Below are 17285 nucleotides of genomic sequence, written 5' to 3'. Positions count from 1 at the left end.
AGAAGTGACAGTTTATATGGGTTTTATGAGCCTGTTTACTCTGTTATTCATGAAAAAGGAACTTGCTTTAGCAACTGCTGCACCTCATGATACTTAGGTTACCTGTGAGTTAGCTAGCAGATTTTTAAAGAAGCAAAAAGAACTTGTATTAAGAAAGTAGTGTGCTAGCAACATATGTTTGAAATAAATATCATTGTAAAATTATGGTGAGTTAATTTAGATAAATACTTTCTACCAAAGGACATTTGTGAGAAGGCTACAGTCCATGGGATGCTCATATGCTCTAATTTGATTTGCTTGCTCAGTCAACATTTATAGAACTTTCCACACATAATATAATAGGTATTGGGTTAGAAAAGATTAAAAGCAGCTGTTCATGCCCCAGAGACCCTCAGACTACAAAGAAAACACTTCAAATTATTTTCCAATTGAGAATGATAGTGATTATTTTTTATTCCTGAAAATCTACAACTTTCTATTGATATTTAAAGTTACAAATCACATTTACATCTCAAGTTAAAGATGAGATTGAATTATAATCACAAATACAGAATAAAAATCCCTAAACCTTAAATATGTGTACTACCTATAATCATTTGATGATTTACCATAAGATGGTGACAAATTTTTTAACCCCTGAACCCTTTGACTCTAGTAACATTTGTTGGGCATTTCAAAACTGCAAATTGTTTTCTTTTGGGTCTCAAAATGAAAATGTCTGAGGAAATATAAAATGTGGCAGAAAATAATGCAATGGCCATAATTTTGGTTTGAGAGAAAAATTAAATTTGAACTCTGGTCCTTCAGCCTCCAGCTGTTTGAATTAGTGAACGCTACTATACTTTATTTCCTTAATAAAGAGTTTCTTCATTTATAATAATGACAAAAAGTGAATCCCTGTCTTACAGTGGTATGGTCATTATGAGAATTAAATAAAGGTAATGTATGCCATATCATGAAGTAGTAACAGTATTTCTTAAGAGTCCACCAGAATGACATCAGGAGAACAGCGACATTTGGCCAGCACCACTTATGAGTGTGGTCCAGGGCCCAATAATGTCAGGATCACCCAGCTCCACTCCAGATCTCCTGGAACAGAATTTCTGTATGGGACCCAGGAACCTGTGTTTTAATAAGTTTGCTGTCCAATTTTTGTGCACACTAAATTTTGAGAAGCAGTCTTCTAATCTGCTCTCAGCTATATTTCCAGTACCTACATTTACAGTGGGTAACAAAGATAAGCCTAATTCATTAATATTTGTTTAACCATTCTCTCAGTAATGATTGCTGTGTACTTCAAGACATCTTTTCTTATACTTACTATTGGGAAACATCTCAGGATGAGAGACTTCAAGTAACTTCCTTTGTTATTTTGCAGGTCACAGCAACAGTAAGGAACAAAAATTATATTTTCAGATATTTTACATTGTCAGATAATCCTTTTGGAATGACAATAATAGCAGTGCCTACACTATAGGACAGTTGTGAACATTTTGGGCAATGCATGAAAAACATTTGGCAAATGTACTTGCATTATATTATGTGCACTCAAACATAATATCATGGTTTTGGGATCTTATTTTCTTAACTAAATTAAAAAGAAATTTTATTGGGAAAACAAATGTATAGAACCTTTAAGAATTTTATTTTGCAAGGAAGAAAGAGAATATTGCCTTTTTATAGGTTGATTTTTTTGCTTTATTTCCATTTTCCAAGTCAGTGTATGTAGAATATTGATTAAGGTTCAAAAATCTATTTACCCTCTTAAACAACAGAATAGGTTGAGTTGTATTTAAACTCTTTCATTGTATAATGTAAGAGGTTAAAGATGATGAATAATAATCGACCTAAGCAAACTACTACTGCAGCTTTCCTCAACTCAGATGTTTTGCACACAATGTGTAGAAAATGGAATCTTTGAAAAGGAAAGTCTCTATGTAAGTTTAAACACAGTAATAATCATGAAAATGAGGAATAAGTGATTCATTCTATAAACATAAGATTTTTCTCAACTAATAATTATGTCTGTAGTGAAGTACATAGTCATCAGCAAATCACAAGACTGAATTTGTCTGTTTTCTTTTGATCATCAGTAATACTTAGTTGTGATGCATTTGATGGACTTCCCACTGCAATAGGAAACAGGATATTGTGCCGTTATACCTGCAGCCATAAAAATGGTTAGAAGCTTCTTGTAACAACAACAAAAAAAAATCCCCTGAGAAATATACTTTTAAAAGCTTCAAAGAATGTTAAAGATTTTCATATATGCTATAAATGGACATCTGCAGTCCATGCTGTACTTCAATAAAACGAGAATGGTTGTCATGTCAAATCTCCCCAGGCTGTCTTTGCCTATGTTTTCGTGGTTAAGAAATTCCACTCAGGCAGAATGAAACCTAACCTTTAATATTACATTCTGTAGAACAAGCCCCAATGACACGTAAGAGGATCTTATCACTGGATCTCAATGGATTTGGTTTAAAACAGCTTTTTTCCTGCAAGACAGATATCAGATTGGGAGTACTTTTCAAGAAAAAAAGCCCATTTCCTCTTCATAGTACAACCTGAAAAATAAAAAGTTTGCTCAGAATAATCACAAAAGAACAGATAAGACTATTAGGATAGCACTTCATCCAATAGGGAAGGCTCAAAAATCTATACTGATCTGTGAACAAATTATATATTTAAAAGATGTTCTATTCTTCTTCAGGTTGTAACTAGCAAGTTATAAAACTCACAAAAATAAATAAAAATCCGATGCAAATGAAATTTAATAATACGTACATATTCCTATCTAAAATGAAATGAATTCAATAATCAAAATCAAGTATTGCAACATAAAACTAATATTGACCCCAAACATAATAAAGTATATTTAAATAAATAATTAATTTGATAGTATTAGGTTGGTGCAGAAGTAATTGCGGTTTTTGTCATTACTTTTGCACCAACTTAATATAATTTATATCTACTTATTAGTCATTTGTTTTCTACTTATTTCCCCTAGAAACTGAAGTAGAAGTTGATAAATCCCAATGGGAAATATAATTTATTCTTTGATGAGAAGAAAATAGATGTAAGCATGATGTTAAATCTAAGTTTGAGAGTTTAATTCCAAAATTAACTATATGTAGAATTAATATATTACCAAAAATTAAATGAGTATGTTATTTTGCTTTTATTAATATTAATTAAAAACATTACCTATTTTAGTATCTTGAGATGTTAAAATCTATTTTTGATATAACTGTTTCTTTTTTGAGGAAGATCATATCTCCATAGAGGAATAGCATGGAGATTTTAATTTGGATAATGTAGAGTTTAAAAACAAGAAATTATATTTTCCATGTAATTTCCTTTGGTTCTTGAATGTGTTCTCGATATTGATGGCATGAATACAACATTTTAAAACTTAAAAAAAAAGTATTTAACAAATACTTGTATAGTACTTACTATATATGTGCCAGGTGCACAGAATATAAGCACTTTGAAAATACTAGCTCATTTCATCTCAAAACCCACTTTATAAAGGAGATGTTACTGTAATCCCCATTTGGCATTAAGGAAACAGAAGAACGAGGGAAAAATAACCTGCCCTAGGTCACAAAGTCATGGCGCTGGTGAACGAACCCAGACACCCGCACAGGATGTGTGTTGTTAACCACCATTTTAGCTGATGCTTCTATGTGGTCTTAGGCAGAAATTTGTTGGTTAAAATTAAATTTTCTTGAAGAGTACGTTTTAATTGAATGAGATAGAATTCAGGCATTCCTTTTTTATTTATTTATTTATTTATTTTTTGAGACGGAGTCTTGCCCTGTTGCCCAGGCTAGAGTGCAGTGGCACGATTTCGGATCACTGCAAGCTCCACCTCCCGGGTTCAAGCGATTCTCCTGCCTCAGTCTCCCAAGTAGCTGGGACTACAGGCACCCACCACCACGCCTGGCTATTTTTTTGTATCTGTAGTAGAGAAGGGGTTTCACTCTGTTGGCCAGGCTGGTCTCGAATTCCTGACCTTGTCATCCACCCACCTCGGCCTCTCAAAGTGCTGGAATTACAGGTGTGAGGCATCGTGTCCGGAATTCAGGCATTCTTATAAATATTTGTTCGGCTGACATTTGTGTTTTTATGAAAAGTGTCATGCCTGAAACCCAAACCACCAGAAACCACAGGGGAAAACCCAAAGTGTTCATAGCACTTCAAATCAGTTTATAGAATGAAGAAGTAGAAGTCTGATAGGTACAGAAAGAGGAATACTTTCCACACAAAGGGTATAGGCCTCACTTCGCATGAGTTGTAATTTGAAATTTGTCACCTTGAATAACACAAATTTTAAGTAAAAATTTGCATGAAGTCTAAGCTATGTTATAATAGAAAATCCCAGGGAAAATAGATGTACTTTTAGAATGTTCCTTTTAAAGACTGGCAGGGCCTAAATTGTTGTGTGAGGCAAAAGCATGAGAGTGGTCATACCGACAAAAAAAAAAAAAAATCTGAGAAAAGTTTTAATTAAACACTTTTATTTTGGAAGGGGGCATTTTGTATTTATTATTTAACTTTTAAAAATTCCCTAAAGAGAAAAGAACAGCCAAAATCATATACTAGGGAGAACATAGAAAAACGTTGTTGAACTCAAGTGTTCATTGGGCAGTTAAATGAGTGCAGTGGGTGAGGTGAGGACTGTGATGAGGGGTCTGCATGGTAGAGCCACTTCTTTCCAATATCTCCAGCACACTGTTTCTTATAGTCAATTTCCAAATTTGATCATCAATTTGCCTTTTTAGCATGATAAATCTGCCAGGTCATAGTAGCCCCAGTAGCCCCAAACTACAGGGTCACTGCCTTTTATAACACTTTAAGCTGCAAAAAGGGTAAAAGGTGGGTCATAGGTGGGCATGACATGTCAGCATTGAAGAACAAATTCCATTATTGTGTAAGAAAATATTCATTGTACCACAGTTACATTTTTAATTTTTTTCTTATTGTATTATTCAGATTATTTCTCTACTTTTGGCCCTAATGCATTTTTAAAAGAGAGTATGTTAAAGAGTTTTGAAGGTTCAGCTGAGATTAAACGTCATAAATATTTAGAAGTGCCAATCAGGATGGTTTTATTATCTTTTCAGCCAATTTTAAGAGACCTGATATAAGGCTTACGATTAAGCTAAGAACATTAGATAATTAAAACTATTGGTAACAACACAGTTGTAATAGTTGACCAACTATTGGAAAGAAAATAAAAGAGCAGGCTGAAGGATTTGAAAAATAGGAAGCAGTCAAGGAACTTGTTGCAAAGGAATGGAAGAACAAGTTTGCTAAGTGATATTGAAAGAGAGGATATTCCCATTAGACACTAAACTCAGAAAATAACATTGCAAATGCATTAAACCATAAATAAATTAAATTCTTATAGAACTTTATTAAGAGTCTAATTATATATTTATTGTTCTCATATTATGGTTGGGGATAACAGGTTTCAAGTGTTTAAGTAATTTGCAAAATAGCAGGTAATAAGAGAATGTCAGAGCAAAGATTAAACACTAGGCCTGTTTGAATCCAGAATTTTAACTCTTAATTACATTAATATTATCTTCTGAATTAATATGCTTCTGGTTGACAAGAGGAAGCCATGTAGAGGACTACTCTAGTGGGGTGCAGAAATGATCTTTGTAGATGAATGAAATGAGGTTAGAATATCCATGTTGAACATGAGTGGTGCCCAGTATGATCACATATGGATAACAAAGAGGACAATGGTGAGTTAGATGGCCAGATCTAGAGACAGTGAACAGTGCTGACATAGAAATTTATAAGGGCTAACAAAAATAGGTCAGAATAATTGGATAGCAAGAACTTCAGAAAAGAATGTTAACTCAAGTTACCAAAATAATGGTTTGGAAAGTTAAATAGTAAAGAAGACTCCATATTAACATTTAATTTTACTTAATGTGTTTATATTACAAAGGCTTCTAATGATTTATATTACTTATCACTATTGCTATATTATTAACTACCATAAACTTGGCAGTTACACACACACACACACCACACACAAACACACTACACACAAACACCTTTATTATGTTAGAATTTTGATAGGTAAGGAATTTGGGCTCAACTTAGCTGCGTTTTCTGTTTTTAGTGTTTTCCACAAAACTGCATTCAAAGTGTTGGCCAAGGCTGAGGTGTCTTCTGAAAGGTGGACAGGGGAAGAATCAATTTCCAAGGTAACATGGATAGTAGCAGAATTCAGTTCTTTGCTGGTTGTCAGATTGAGGACTTTCTATTTTTGCTGGCTCTAACCTGAAAGCTGCTGTCAGTTATTTACCCAGTGTGCCTCTCCACAGAGCCCCTTACACAATGACAGCTTGTTTCATCAAAAACAGCACGAGAGAGAGTTTGCTAGCAAGATGGGGGTCAGAATCCTGTATAATCCATTCTTGACAATAATATCAGATAATCGTTGCCATATTATATCAGTTAGAGGCAAGTCACAGATCCAGCCCACACTCAGTGGGAGCGGATTGAACAAGTGTGTGAATACCAAGAGGTGGAGTTTGTTGAAGACCATCTACCACATATCTCTAATAATAATCTTCTATATTGAATGACTTATTTTTTTCTCACAGTGGGATGAATAGAGGAGGGTAGAGAAAGACCCTATAGGAACATAAAGACAAGCTACAAAATACAATTTCATTGCTCCCAAATAGTCAGTGAGTGTTGCTTTCCCTTTAATCTCACACATTTGCAGAAATGAAAGCTATTCTCCCAGGAAAATCATATTTCTTGCTAACTTGACTTTTGGTTTATCTTGTAATTTATTTTCTACTTTATTATTGATAAACTGTTTTATTCTTCCATTTACTACAAGAAATTTTAGTCCCAGATCAAAAACCTACCAGTTACTTGGGAAATTACTTTTGACTCACAGTTCACATTGCTGATTTCATTGATAATTACAACAACACCAGCTATAAGGATAACTCTCAAAAAGTAATTATCTGGAAAGTGTTCATTATGTCAAAATGCCTCAGATAAGAAACATATTTTGTGTTATATTGGAATGACCACCAAACAGCAAGGGATATGAGTCCAGTAGTACAATGTTTAATGTGCTGTGGGTTAAAAGAAGTAAAGGTTCTAATACTTGACTACATTTAAAATCTCAAATTGTTAACAGAAATTTTACTATAGGATACTTTGCTGTGAAGCTAATGAAGGTTAAGCTTCAGGGCCCTTCGCTTGGACAGGCCTCTTCCGATGCTTTTATGCTCTACTCCAGGGACTTCGGGGAAGCGAGGGGAGCAAAAACCAGAGCTACAGAGCGCGGCCCCACACTAGGTGTCACTTGCTATACCCTAGTGGTGATTTCCATATCTAACCTGTCCCTAATAAACATTTGCCCCATAGGTCCTCAAGGTACATCGTTGGGATCAAGCAACTTTGATTGCAAGGAGAAGAATAAAAACAAGAGGGACGACTGGACCAAGGTGCCATGTGAAGTGACCTGTGAGGATCAACCCAGTGAAGGTAAGGATGGAATTGGCATGGAGAATAAAGCAGGAGGGAATGGCCCATAGCCTTTGTAAGAGCCATTGGGAACCATGTCTACTTAATCAAAAGTATGGAAGCCTTTAAGAGTTTTTCTTAGGGCAAGAATCATTGCCTAAATAAGCCACTGCACAGGAATTTATAGATGTGTCATTACCAGGAAAGAGTTGTGGAGATAAAAGAAAGTTTTCTAAACTATTAACTACTTTTTTTTTTCAATCGACCATGCTAGATTGAATCAACTTTTTAGTGTCCCCACAGAAAATATTTTAAAATTGCTACATATGAAGAAACAAAGGCTGTGAAGCCAAAATATATAGAGATGTCAGGCAGCTAACTAATAGTATTAATACATTATTTTTCTGAATGTTGTAATGTTTGTGATATTGCCACTTTATTTGCTTTTGCTTTTTAATTTGTTGGAATTCATTTTCTCAAACAAAATAAATGTTTACTTTCATGCCTTTTTTCTTTTTATAAATTTGTAATAATTTTTCCTCAAAGAGAACTTCCAAAACAGTGTAAGTGATCTGCCCTGAACACTATAAAGTCCTTCATCACTGTCTCTTTCTGCGTTGTATATGTAACTATGTATCTGAGCCAATTATTCCTAGTAAAAATCATTTTAAAGTTTTGCTTCTTTCTCTCCTCCAGTAGAAGTATCCTTCTGCCTGCAGTTTCTGAAAGAATATGCTGCATGCAGCATCTCTTCCTTATTGGAGCAGATATCTCATGCCTAGATTAGGTTTATTAATTTACAGAGATTTTTCAGGATAATGCCTAGTCATGAGGCTCATTTTTTAAACCCACAAACAAGGAAGGAAAAATTGGCTTGTCATCCTAGTTCAGGAAAAATTAAGAGGTTTTTTTCTTTCCTACCAGGGATTTAGAAAAAGTCTCTATAATCCCACTGGCATGAATTGCAAATGTAATCACCAATATGAAAAAGGTTAAAAAGCTCTGAAGTGTTGGGCTATGCTGCTTTGGCAAACAAAGGCCTCATTGTTCACAGAGCAGAACTCAGCTTCTGGGTTTCTGTATAATGGTGGTGAGCAGAAACACATTCTTAAACCCTGGGTCAGCAAAGCATCAAACAATAAAATAAAGAATATGAGAGATGTTGCCTTCAGAGAAGAGAAAAGAGCAAAATCTCCCTTCACAATGCCACTTCATATCTTGCCTCACTTCATCCCAGTAGTCACTTCTAGCCAGGTTCACAAAGGTTTAATTGATGTCTGGGGTGTGTATAGAACATAAGGTCTCCCTTAGTAAAATATGTTATTATGCTTAAGAGAAACACCTTCATAATTCATTAGGAACTTCTGAGAATGAAAGCCATTAAGTTAGTCACAAAAGAAAACTCATTCAGTCAAATGAGTTTGTTTTCACTATGCTTTTTTCTCCTTCCGAAAACAAAGACTGAAATTTCTAGAATGCCTGAAAATAAAAATGTGCAACAGACAAAAGTGTGCATATAGGATTAGGTTTAAAAACCTGAGCAAAATGAAATAAACACTGCTGTCTTCAGTTTATCAGTTTAATTCTGATTTCACTCTGATTTGAAAGGGATGGGTGACATCTTAAAAACCAAGTCCAGTTTCTCCAGTCCAGGGAATGACTTGGATTAGGCCTTGGCTATAATGGGTCTTTGAGTAAATGCTGCATTTTTTTTTTTTTTTTTTTTGAGGCGGAATTTTGCTCTTGTTGCCCAGGCTGGAGTGCAATGACACGATCTCTGCTCACTGCAACCTCCACCTCCCAGGTTCAAGCGATTCTCCGGTCTCAGCCTCCCAAGTAGCTGGGATTACAGGTATGCACCTCCACACCTGGCTAACTTTGTATTTTTTTAGTAGAGACAGGGTTTCTCCATATTGGTCAGGCTAGTCTCTGTGTTCTAAATAAACTACTTATAAGGCTTACTCGAATTTTTCTAAAGGGTGGTAAATATTTTAAATGTTTGTTCTTAACACAAATCTCAAGACAATTGGGCATATCTTTCTTAGATTTAACATTCTACTTTCATATTTTACTTTTACTTGCATTACTGTTGATAGTTTTCTCATATAAGAGCCAAAAGGAGAAAACTTTGAGAAAGTCAAGGTTTAGACAGTGGCTAGTAAAAGTCAGTTTATGGGGTGTTTTAACTACACCTTGAAGGTTCATGTGACTATTACCCACATCTCAGGGATGATGCAATAAATAAAGGCTAGACTCGGGCAGTGACTCACTGAGCTCAGCAACACACTGGGGACGTGCATGCTGGGAGTTACAGTTTAGGAATGGTCAAGTCACTTAGCTGCTCAATGACTGTTACCACCACTGTAAAATGAGGTTAATATTGCTAAGAACTGGGAGGTAAACATTACATGTGATTGCAAAGTTCCTTGAAAACGTAAAGATAATGTGTAAATTCTGAAAGGCACAGGTCATACATCAATGAGTGCATACAATTTGTGCATAGAAGAGAGAGAAGATGTTTTACCCAAAACAGATGATCAAAACTGATTGAGCTTACTTAGCTGGGCTTCAGCCATTAAAAACAATTTGAAAGATGAAAAGAATGAGGAGAAGGAGAGGGAGCAAGAGAAAGAGGAGACTTGGGCAGTGGTTGGGGATTAAGGGATTACCAAACATGTTGAATACGCTAGTAAAAGTCAAATCGATTGACCCTTTTTTCACTTTCTTACTACACTTATGTTTATTCTCCATGATAAAGGCCTTTAAATTTTCTCACCTCCAAAAGCGTTTCTTCTAGAAAGACTACTGTTATTAATTCACCCCTCTGTGAGAATCCATTTTTCTTTTTTTTCTTTTATTATTATTATTATTATTATTATTATACTTTAGGTTTTATGGTACATGTGCACAATGTGCAGGTAAGTTACATATGTATACATGTGCCATGCTGGTGCGCTGCACCCACCAACTCGTCATCTAGCATTAGGTATATCTCCCAATGCTATCCCTCCCCCCTCCCCCCCACCCCACAACAGTCCCCGAAGTGTGATGTTCCCCTTCCTGTGTCCATGTGTTCTCATTGTTCAATTCCCACCTATGAGTGAGAATATGCGGTGTTTGGTTTTTTGTTCTTGCGATAGTTTACTGAGAATGATGATTTCCAATTTCATCCATGTCCCTACAAAGGACATGAACTCATCATTTTTTATGGCTGCATAGTATTCCATGGTGTATATGTGCCACATTTTCTTAATCCAGTCTATCATTGTTGGACATTTGGGTTGGTTCCAAGTCTTTGCTATTGTGAATAATGCCACAATAAACATACGTGTGCATGTGTCTTTATAGCAGCATGATTTATAGTCCTTTGGGTATATACCCAGTAATGGGATGGCTGGGTCGAATGGAATTTCTAGTTCTAGATCCCTGAGGAATCGCCACACTGACTTCCACAAGGGTTGAACTAGTTTACAGTCCCACCAACAGTGTAAAAGTGTTCCTATATAAGGAAACTACCATCAGAGTGAACAGGCAACCTACAAAATGGGAGAAAATTTTCGCAACCTACTCATCTGACAAAGGGCTAATATCCAGAATCTACAATGAACTCCAACAAATTTACAAGAAAAAAACAAACAACCCCATCAAAAAGTGGGCGAAGGACATGAACAGACACTTCTCAAAAGAAGACATTTATGCAGCCAAAAAACACATGAAAAAATGCTCACCATCACTGGCCATCAGAGAAATGCAAATCAAAACCACAATGAGATACTATCTCACACCAGTTAGAATGGCAATCATTAAAAAGTCAGGAAACAACAGGTGCTGGAGAGAATCCATTTTTCAAATCTCTTAAGTAGTTCTAATTTCAAAATGTGATCTGGTGCTTTGTCATTATGCTTAGGTAAAAAAAGTGAATATTAAGTTTAGTATAAGAAGAAAAAATAAGAACACAAGTGTTTGTGTTTTTACTTTCATGTAAAAAATAAATAAGAAACCAAGTGAAATGCTAACTTGCAAGGGATAGGTGGCAGCTAGAAGAAGGAAATGAGAACATGAGCAAGGCGTTTTTGAGTAATTTTAAAATATGATTTGGTCTTTTGAAACATAATTTATTAATAAATGAATTAAAACAAAAATATATGAAAACAAAACTTATATTCAACCCAAATAGAAACAAATTGTTTGCCATATTGATAAAATAATCATCTGATAATAAGATTCAACTAAAGTAACTTTTGAACATAGTATTCTTTTTTCATATGAGAGAGAGAGAGAGATAAAACAACTACAAATAAATCTTCAAGGCTTTTTTTGTTTTTAATAATAAAATGGGTGTCAAAATTTTGGTAGTATTGTTAGATATATTGATACTGATGGTTACCAGAGTTTCAACTTGGAGAGAAGAAAGACAGATGTGTAATGAAGAAAGTAAAGAACACTATGATACTGTTATTGATGTGGAAGTATCAATATGAAATCATTATATAACTGTCCATGTCATCTATTATCCACCTATGTATGCATGTATATATGCATGTATCTATTTCTTCATATTCTCCAGTGAAAGAGATCAGAAGCAATGACACTCTATTAGTAATGAGCATACCTAACACGCAAATATTTTTTTCTCAATGGCAGTCTCCAGTGAAAGGAACCAGGGCATCTTGAGCAATGACAAATTCAAAATCTGAGTCCTGGAAAGTATAATATGAGCCTGGAACATCTTGTTGTGTCACAAAACAAAGAAGTGCTCAAATATCAGTGAAGCTAGTTTAAAATGATACCAGAACTAGCTTAAAGGGCTTACCATGGCCAAACAAGCATTAAAAAAGTAACTACGCGAATGGATTTGAACACCATTGAAATACACGTGTAAATATATGTGTGTGTGTGTGTGTGTGTGTGTGTCCAAAGTTTAAGAGAATGATAGGCTTTAAGAACAGTTATGTAGGCCGGGCGCGGTGGCTCACGCCTGTAATCCCAGCACTTTGGGAGGCCGAGGCGGGTGGATCACAAGGTCAGGAGATCGAGACCACTCTGGCTAACACTGTGAAACCCCGTCTCTACTAAAAATAAAAAATTAGCCGGGCATGGTGGCCAGCGCCTGTAGTCCCAGCTACTCGGGAGGCTGAGGCAGGAGAATGGTGTGAACCGGGGAGGTGGAGCTTGCAGCGAGAGGAGATTGTGCCACTGCACTCCAGCCTGAGTAACAGAGTGAGACTCTGTCTCAAAAAAACAAACAAACGACAAAAACAAACAAAAAAACAGTTATGTAGAAGGCCCCCAATCTTCTGTCTCTTCCCTCTTTTCTCTTTCATCCCTGTCTCCTCCTCTTCTTCTTGATCTTAGAAATTCTGTGCCTCTGGTCGTTTCTCGGAATACATCGATAATAGTGTCTCCTAAACTACGAGTGACATTATCACCCCTTTCAGAATTATTAAAAAGATTTGGGAAACCAAAAGAATGAATCTTTAATGGTGAACTATATAAAATTATGCTTTTTAGTTTTTACCTGCACCTTTTAAATGATGCTAATATAGTAAGACTTTACTCAGTCTGCACAGCTGATTTATAAGGCTCTCTTTTTTATTTTATTTTATTATTATTATACTTTAAGTTTTAGGGTACATGTGCACAATGTGCAGGTTTGTTACACATGTATACATGTGCCATGTTGGTGTGCTGCACCCATTAACCCGTCATTTAGCATTAGGTATATTTCCAAATGCTATCCCTCCCCCCTACCCTCTACCCCACAATGGGCCCCGGTGTGTGATGTTCCCCTTCCTGTGTCCATGTGTTCTCACTGTTCAATTCCCACCTATGAGTGAGAACATGCGGTGTTTGGTTTTTTTTCCTTGCGATAGTTTGCTGAGAATGATGGTTTCCAGTTTCATCCATGTCCCTACAAAGGACATGAACTATTCAATTTTTATGGCTGCATAGTATTCCATGGTGTATATGTGCCACATTTTCTTAATCCAGTGTATCGTTGTTGGACATTTGGGTTGGTTCCAAGTCTTTGCTATTGTGAATAGTGCCGCAATAAACATATGTGTGCATGTGTCTTTATAGCAGCATGATTTATAATCTTTTGGGTATATACACAGTAATGGGATGGCTGGGCCAAATGGTATTTCTAGTTCTAGATCCCCGAGGAATCGCCACACTGACTTCCACAATGGTTGGACTAGTTTACAGTCCTACCAACAGTGTAAAAGTGTTCCTATTTCTCCACATCCTCTCCAGCACCTGTTGTTTCCTGACTTTTTAATGATTGCCATTTTAACTGGTGTGAGATGGTATCTCATTGTGGTTTTGATTTGCATTTCTCTGATGGCCAGTGATGATGAGCATTTTTTCATGTGTTTTTTGACTGCATAAATGTCTTCTTTTGAGAAGTGTCTGTTCATATCCTTCGCCCACTTTTTGATGGGGTTGTTTGTTTTTTTCTTGTAAATTTGTTTGAGTTCATTGTAGATTCTGGCTACAGTAACCAAAACAGCATGGTACTGGTACCAAAACAGAGATGTAGATCAATGGAACAGAACAGAGCCCTCAGAAATAATGCCACATATCTACAACCATCTGATCGTTGACAAACCTGACAAAAACAAGAAATGGGGAAAGGATTCCCTATTTAATAAATGGTGCTGGGAAAACTGGCTAGCCATATGTAGAAAGCTGAAACTGGATCCCTTCCTTACACCTTATACAAAAATTAATTCAAGATGGATTAAAGACTTAAATGTTAGACCTAAAACCATAAAAACCCTAGAAGAAAACCTAGTCAATACCATTCAGGACATAGGCATGGACAAGGACTTCATGTCTAAAACACCAAAAGCAATGGCAACAAAAGCCAAAATTGACAAATGGGATCTAATTAAACTAAAGAGCTTCTGCACAGCAAAAGAAACTACCATCAGAGTGAACAGGCAACCTACAAAATGGGAGAAAATTTTCGCAACCTACTCATCTGACAAAGGCTTTCTTATGTTAACCAAGTTTTAAGTATAGCCCATGTGCCACCATTTCTTGAAAAAAAAATTTTAAATGTCCAGTTTCTTCTTAGTTCAGATGAAGGTTAATTCCATGGACTATACATGTGACTAGATTTACTCTACTTTTTTTCATTGTTTTTACATGTATTTTCTCAAAGGCTTGCTTTACAGAATCAAACTTATCTTTCTGTATTGCGAATAAACTTGATATTTTTGAAATATGTGTTATAGCATGGCTAGTATCCTTAGATTCCCAGGAATTTTCTTTCTACTGTGTTTGGAAGTGGTAAGACCTTTTTCTTCGTACACTCAGAAAGGGATCTGTTGTGGGTCTTAGATGAGTAATGGTCAATTTGGGTAGGAATAGTATAAATCCAAGTTAGTGCTTGTTTTTTTACTATTTATTTTTACTGCAGTTTCTCACCGAAACTACCTAATGAAAGAAGGGTAATTTATCTGGTTTAAATGGGTATCAGTGAATAATGAGGGTGTCTGATCCATGATTTGCAGTGCTAATAATGCAAAACACATAGACATGAGGTCATAGGTAAGTTTAGGAACTTACCATATGGTACTAATATATTTATATCACTTGCAGACAATAATTTTTAGTGATTGCCAAAGTGAATGACATTAGTCCACTAAATGGCCTTGTTGCAGGTTTATTTAAAACAAAAAGCCAGTTTTATTTTATTGTAAGCATGAAAACTTTAAATGCAGCATTAATGGGTAAATTCCTTTTGCTCAAATTTGACAACATTAACATAAATATGGTAATGCATTTGAAATGCTTAGCATAGCTCTTCACTTCTAGAGAATATTTAATATATACTAGCTGTCATTTATATACAGCTCACAGTTATTTGTGTACTATTGTTTGCCTTTCTCTTCCACTATAATTTTCATCAGGGTGGATTTTTTCCCATGATTTTACATTCACCACTTAGCATGGTTCCTGGAGTACCACAAAGGTTCAATAAAATATTTGTTGATTAATCAAAACCATTCTCCCCACCAGAATTCATATTTACTAAGTGCTTATTTTATGTAAATTCTGTGTTCAAACTAATACACAAAGCAATTTCTTATAAGGTTTTTACTATGATACATGATTTGCATTACATTGTCCATCATATAAGGAATAATAGCATTGATTTTGTAGCTGCATTATCTTATTCAATAGTGAACTCAGTCATGTAATATAGATATTAATATTTCCATTTTATAGATGAGAAAACTGAGGTTGGTCAGATTAATTGTAAGAGTTCTGTCCTTGCCATGATATCTGAAATTCAAAATAAATATATTTCCTGCATCTCTGTTATTAGATGTATCTGTGAAGCACTTTGACAATTATTAAAAGAAAATCAAATTCTAGCTCTCACAACAATGAGTATGTTCATAGTGTTAAAAAGCCTCTTATGAGATACAACTACATTATGAAAAGAGACCTTTACTGTGTGAACAGATTGGAAAGGAGTCTGGAGATGCTAGTTGAAAGGGCAAAGATCTCAGAAATAAGGCTGTTTGTGTTTGACAAGCTGCTTCCATTTGGTTAAATAAGAAATAGAAGACATCACAGATAAATGTCACATAGGCAAAATGTTTTAGAGATACTGTAATCACTGGCTTATGGGAGATTTGTGATACAGCCTTGGAATGTGTGCTTACTGAATCATGTGCCAAAATGGATGTGGAAAACTAATTATGTTTAGATGAAATGGAAAAGCAAAATGGATACCTGAAAATTTTGCAGAATTAAGCAAAATTGAGCATGACAACAAAGAAACAGACACAGAGATTTAGATATTACTTTGGAGTTTTAAATGTCATTTCTGTTCACTTCAATGGAGGCAAGGCATTGACAAACATGTCAACATATGGCACTTAACAATTTGACAATGGGGTTGAGTACCAGTGTACCACACCTGCATCAGCTCCCCAGATTTTCTGTAAATCTGCTGTTCTTTGTCAATGATAGAAATTACCTTAGAGAGTGTTAACACAGTGTGCCCCAATTAAGAAAATGTAGAAATTATATCTTCATTATAAAAATTCGAGGATCCTAAAATTTTGTTCCAGGTTTGTTGTTAATATTGCACATTATTTACAAATAATTGTTTCAGTTGATCTGCTTCATTAATAAAATTTATTTTGCATAGCAAGCTGCAAATAAGACAGTGTAGACAACTGGTATACCAACTTTTTTAACATAATTTTTAGAATATATATATCTATATATTTTAAATACTACATATATTATGTATACCTATATAAGGTATATAAATGCTTTTGTTAATTTTAAAGATTTTGTGATACTTATTAGTCTTCAGTATACATGTATATATTTTGTCCTTATAAAACATTTTTTGCAAAATACTTGCATACATACCCCATATGTCTAGAGTTGCTTTTCTTTAGCATGTAGGAAAAAGTTTTTTTGACTAGGCCAAATTCACCACCACTGTAGGCAAATTCTGTACAATCTATGTCTATAATATATGTAAATTATCTCAGATATCATAATAAAAATGTCAGGATGTAATCTGGGATAGTAATCTTGGAACTTTTTTGAAGCACTTTTAAATATTTGCTCTGTAACCAACATTGATTGGTATAACTAATACTCTTATTTTTTAACTAGAATGATGTCATAATATTATCATATTGTTTATCTGATACTAATAATTATAATAACAATTTGCTTTGGATATAAATTTATATGTTGAAATTGACTTCCTTCAGTTATTGAAGGCCAAA

The 17285-nt window shown here is 35.0% G+C and overlaps 1 long non-coding RNA gene across 1 annotated transcript in view; it reads left to right on the top strand.

Moving 5' to 3' along the window:
- Positions 1 to 17285, top strand: part of LOC134739869 (uncharacterized) — a 148839-nt gene that overhangs the window by 92031 nt on the left and 39523 nt on the right. The window contains exon 2 of the long non-coding RNA XR_010126940.1: positions 7417 to 7536. This is a non-coding gene — a long non-coding RNA (uncharacterized LOC134739869). The remainder of the gene's footprint in view (positions 1 to 7416; positions 7537 to 17285) is intronic.

Source organism: Pongo pygmaeus, chromosome 6 (assembly GCF_028885625.2).
Source record: "Pongo pygmaeus isolate AG05252 chromosome 6, NHGRI_mPonPyg2-v2.0_pri, whole genome shotgun sequence".
Lineage (NCBI taxonomy): Eukaryota > Metazoa > Chordata > Mammalia > Primates > Hominidae > Pongo > Pongo pygmaeus.
Note: the sequence above shows the minus strand (reverse complement) of the source record. Positions and strands in the feature narration are given on the sequence as shown.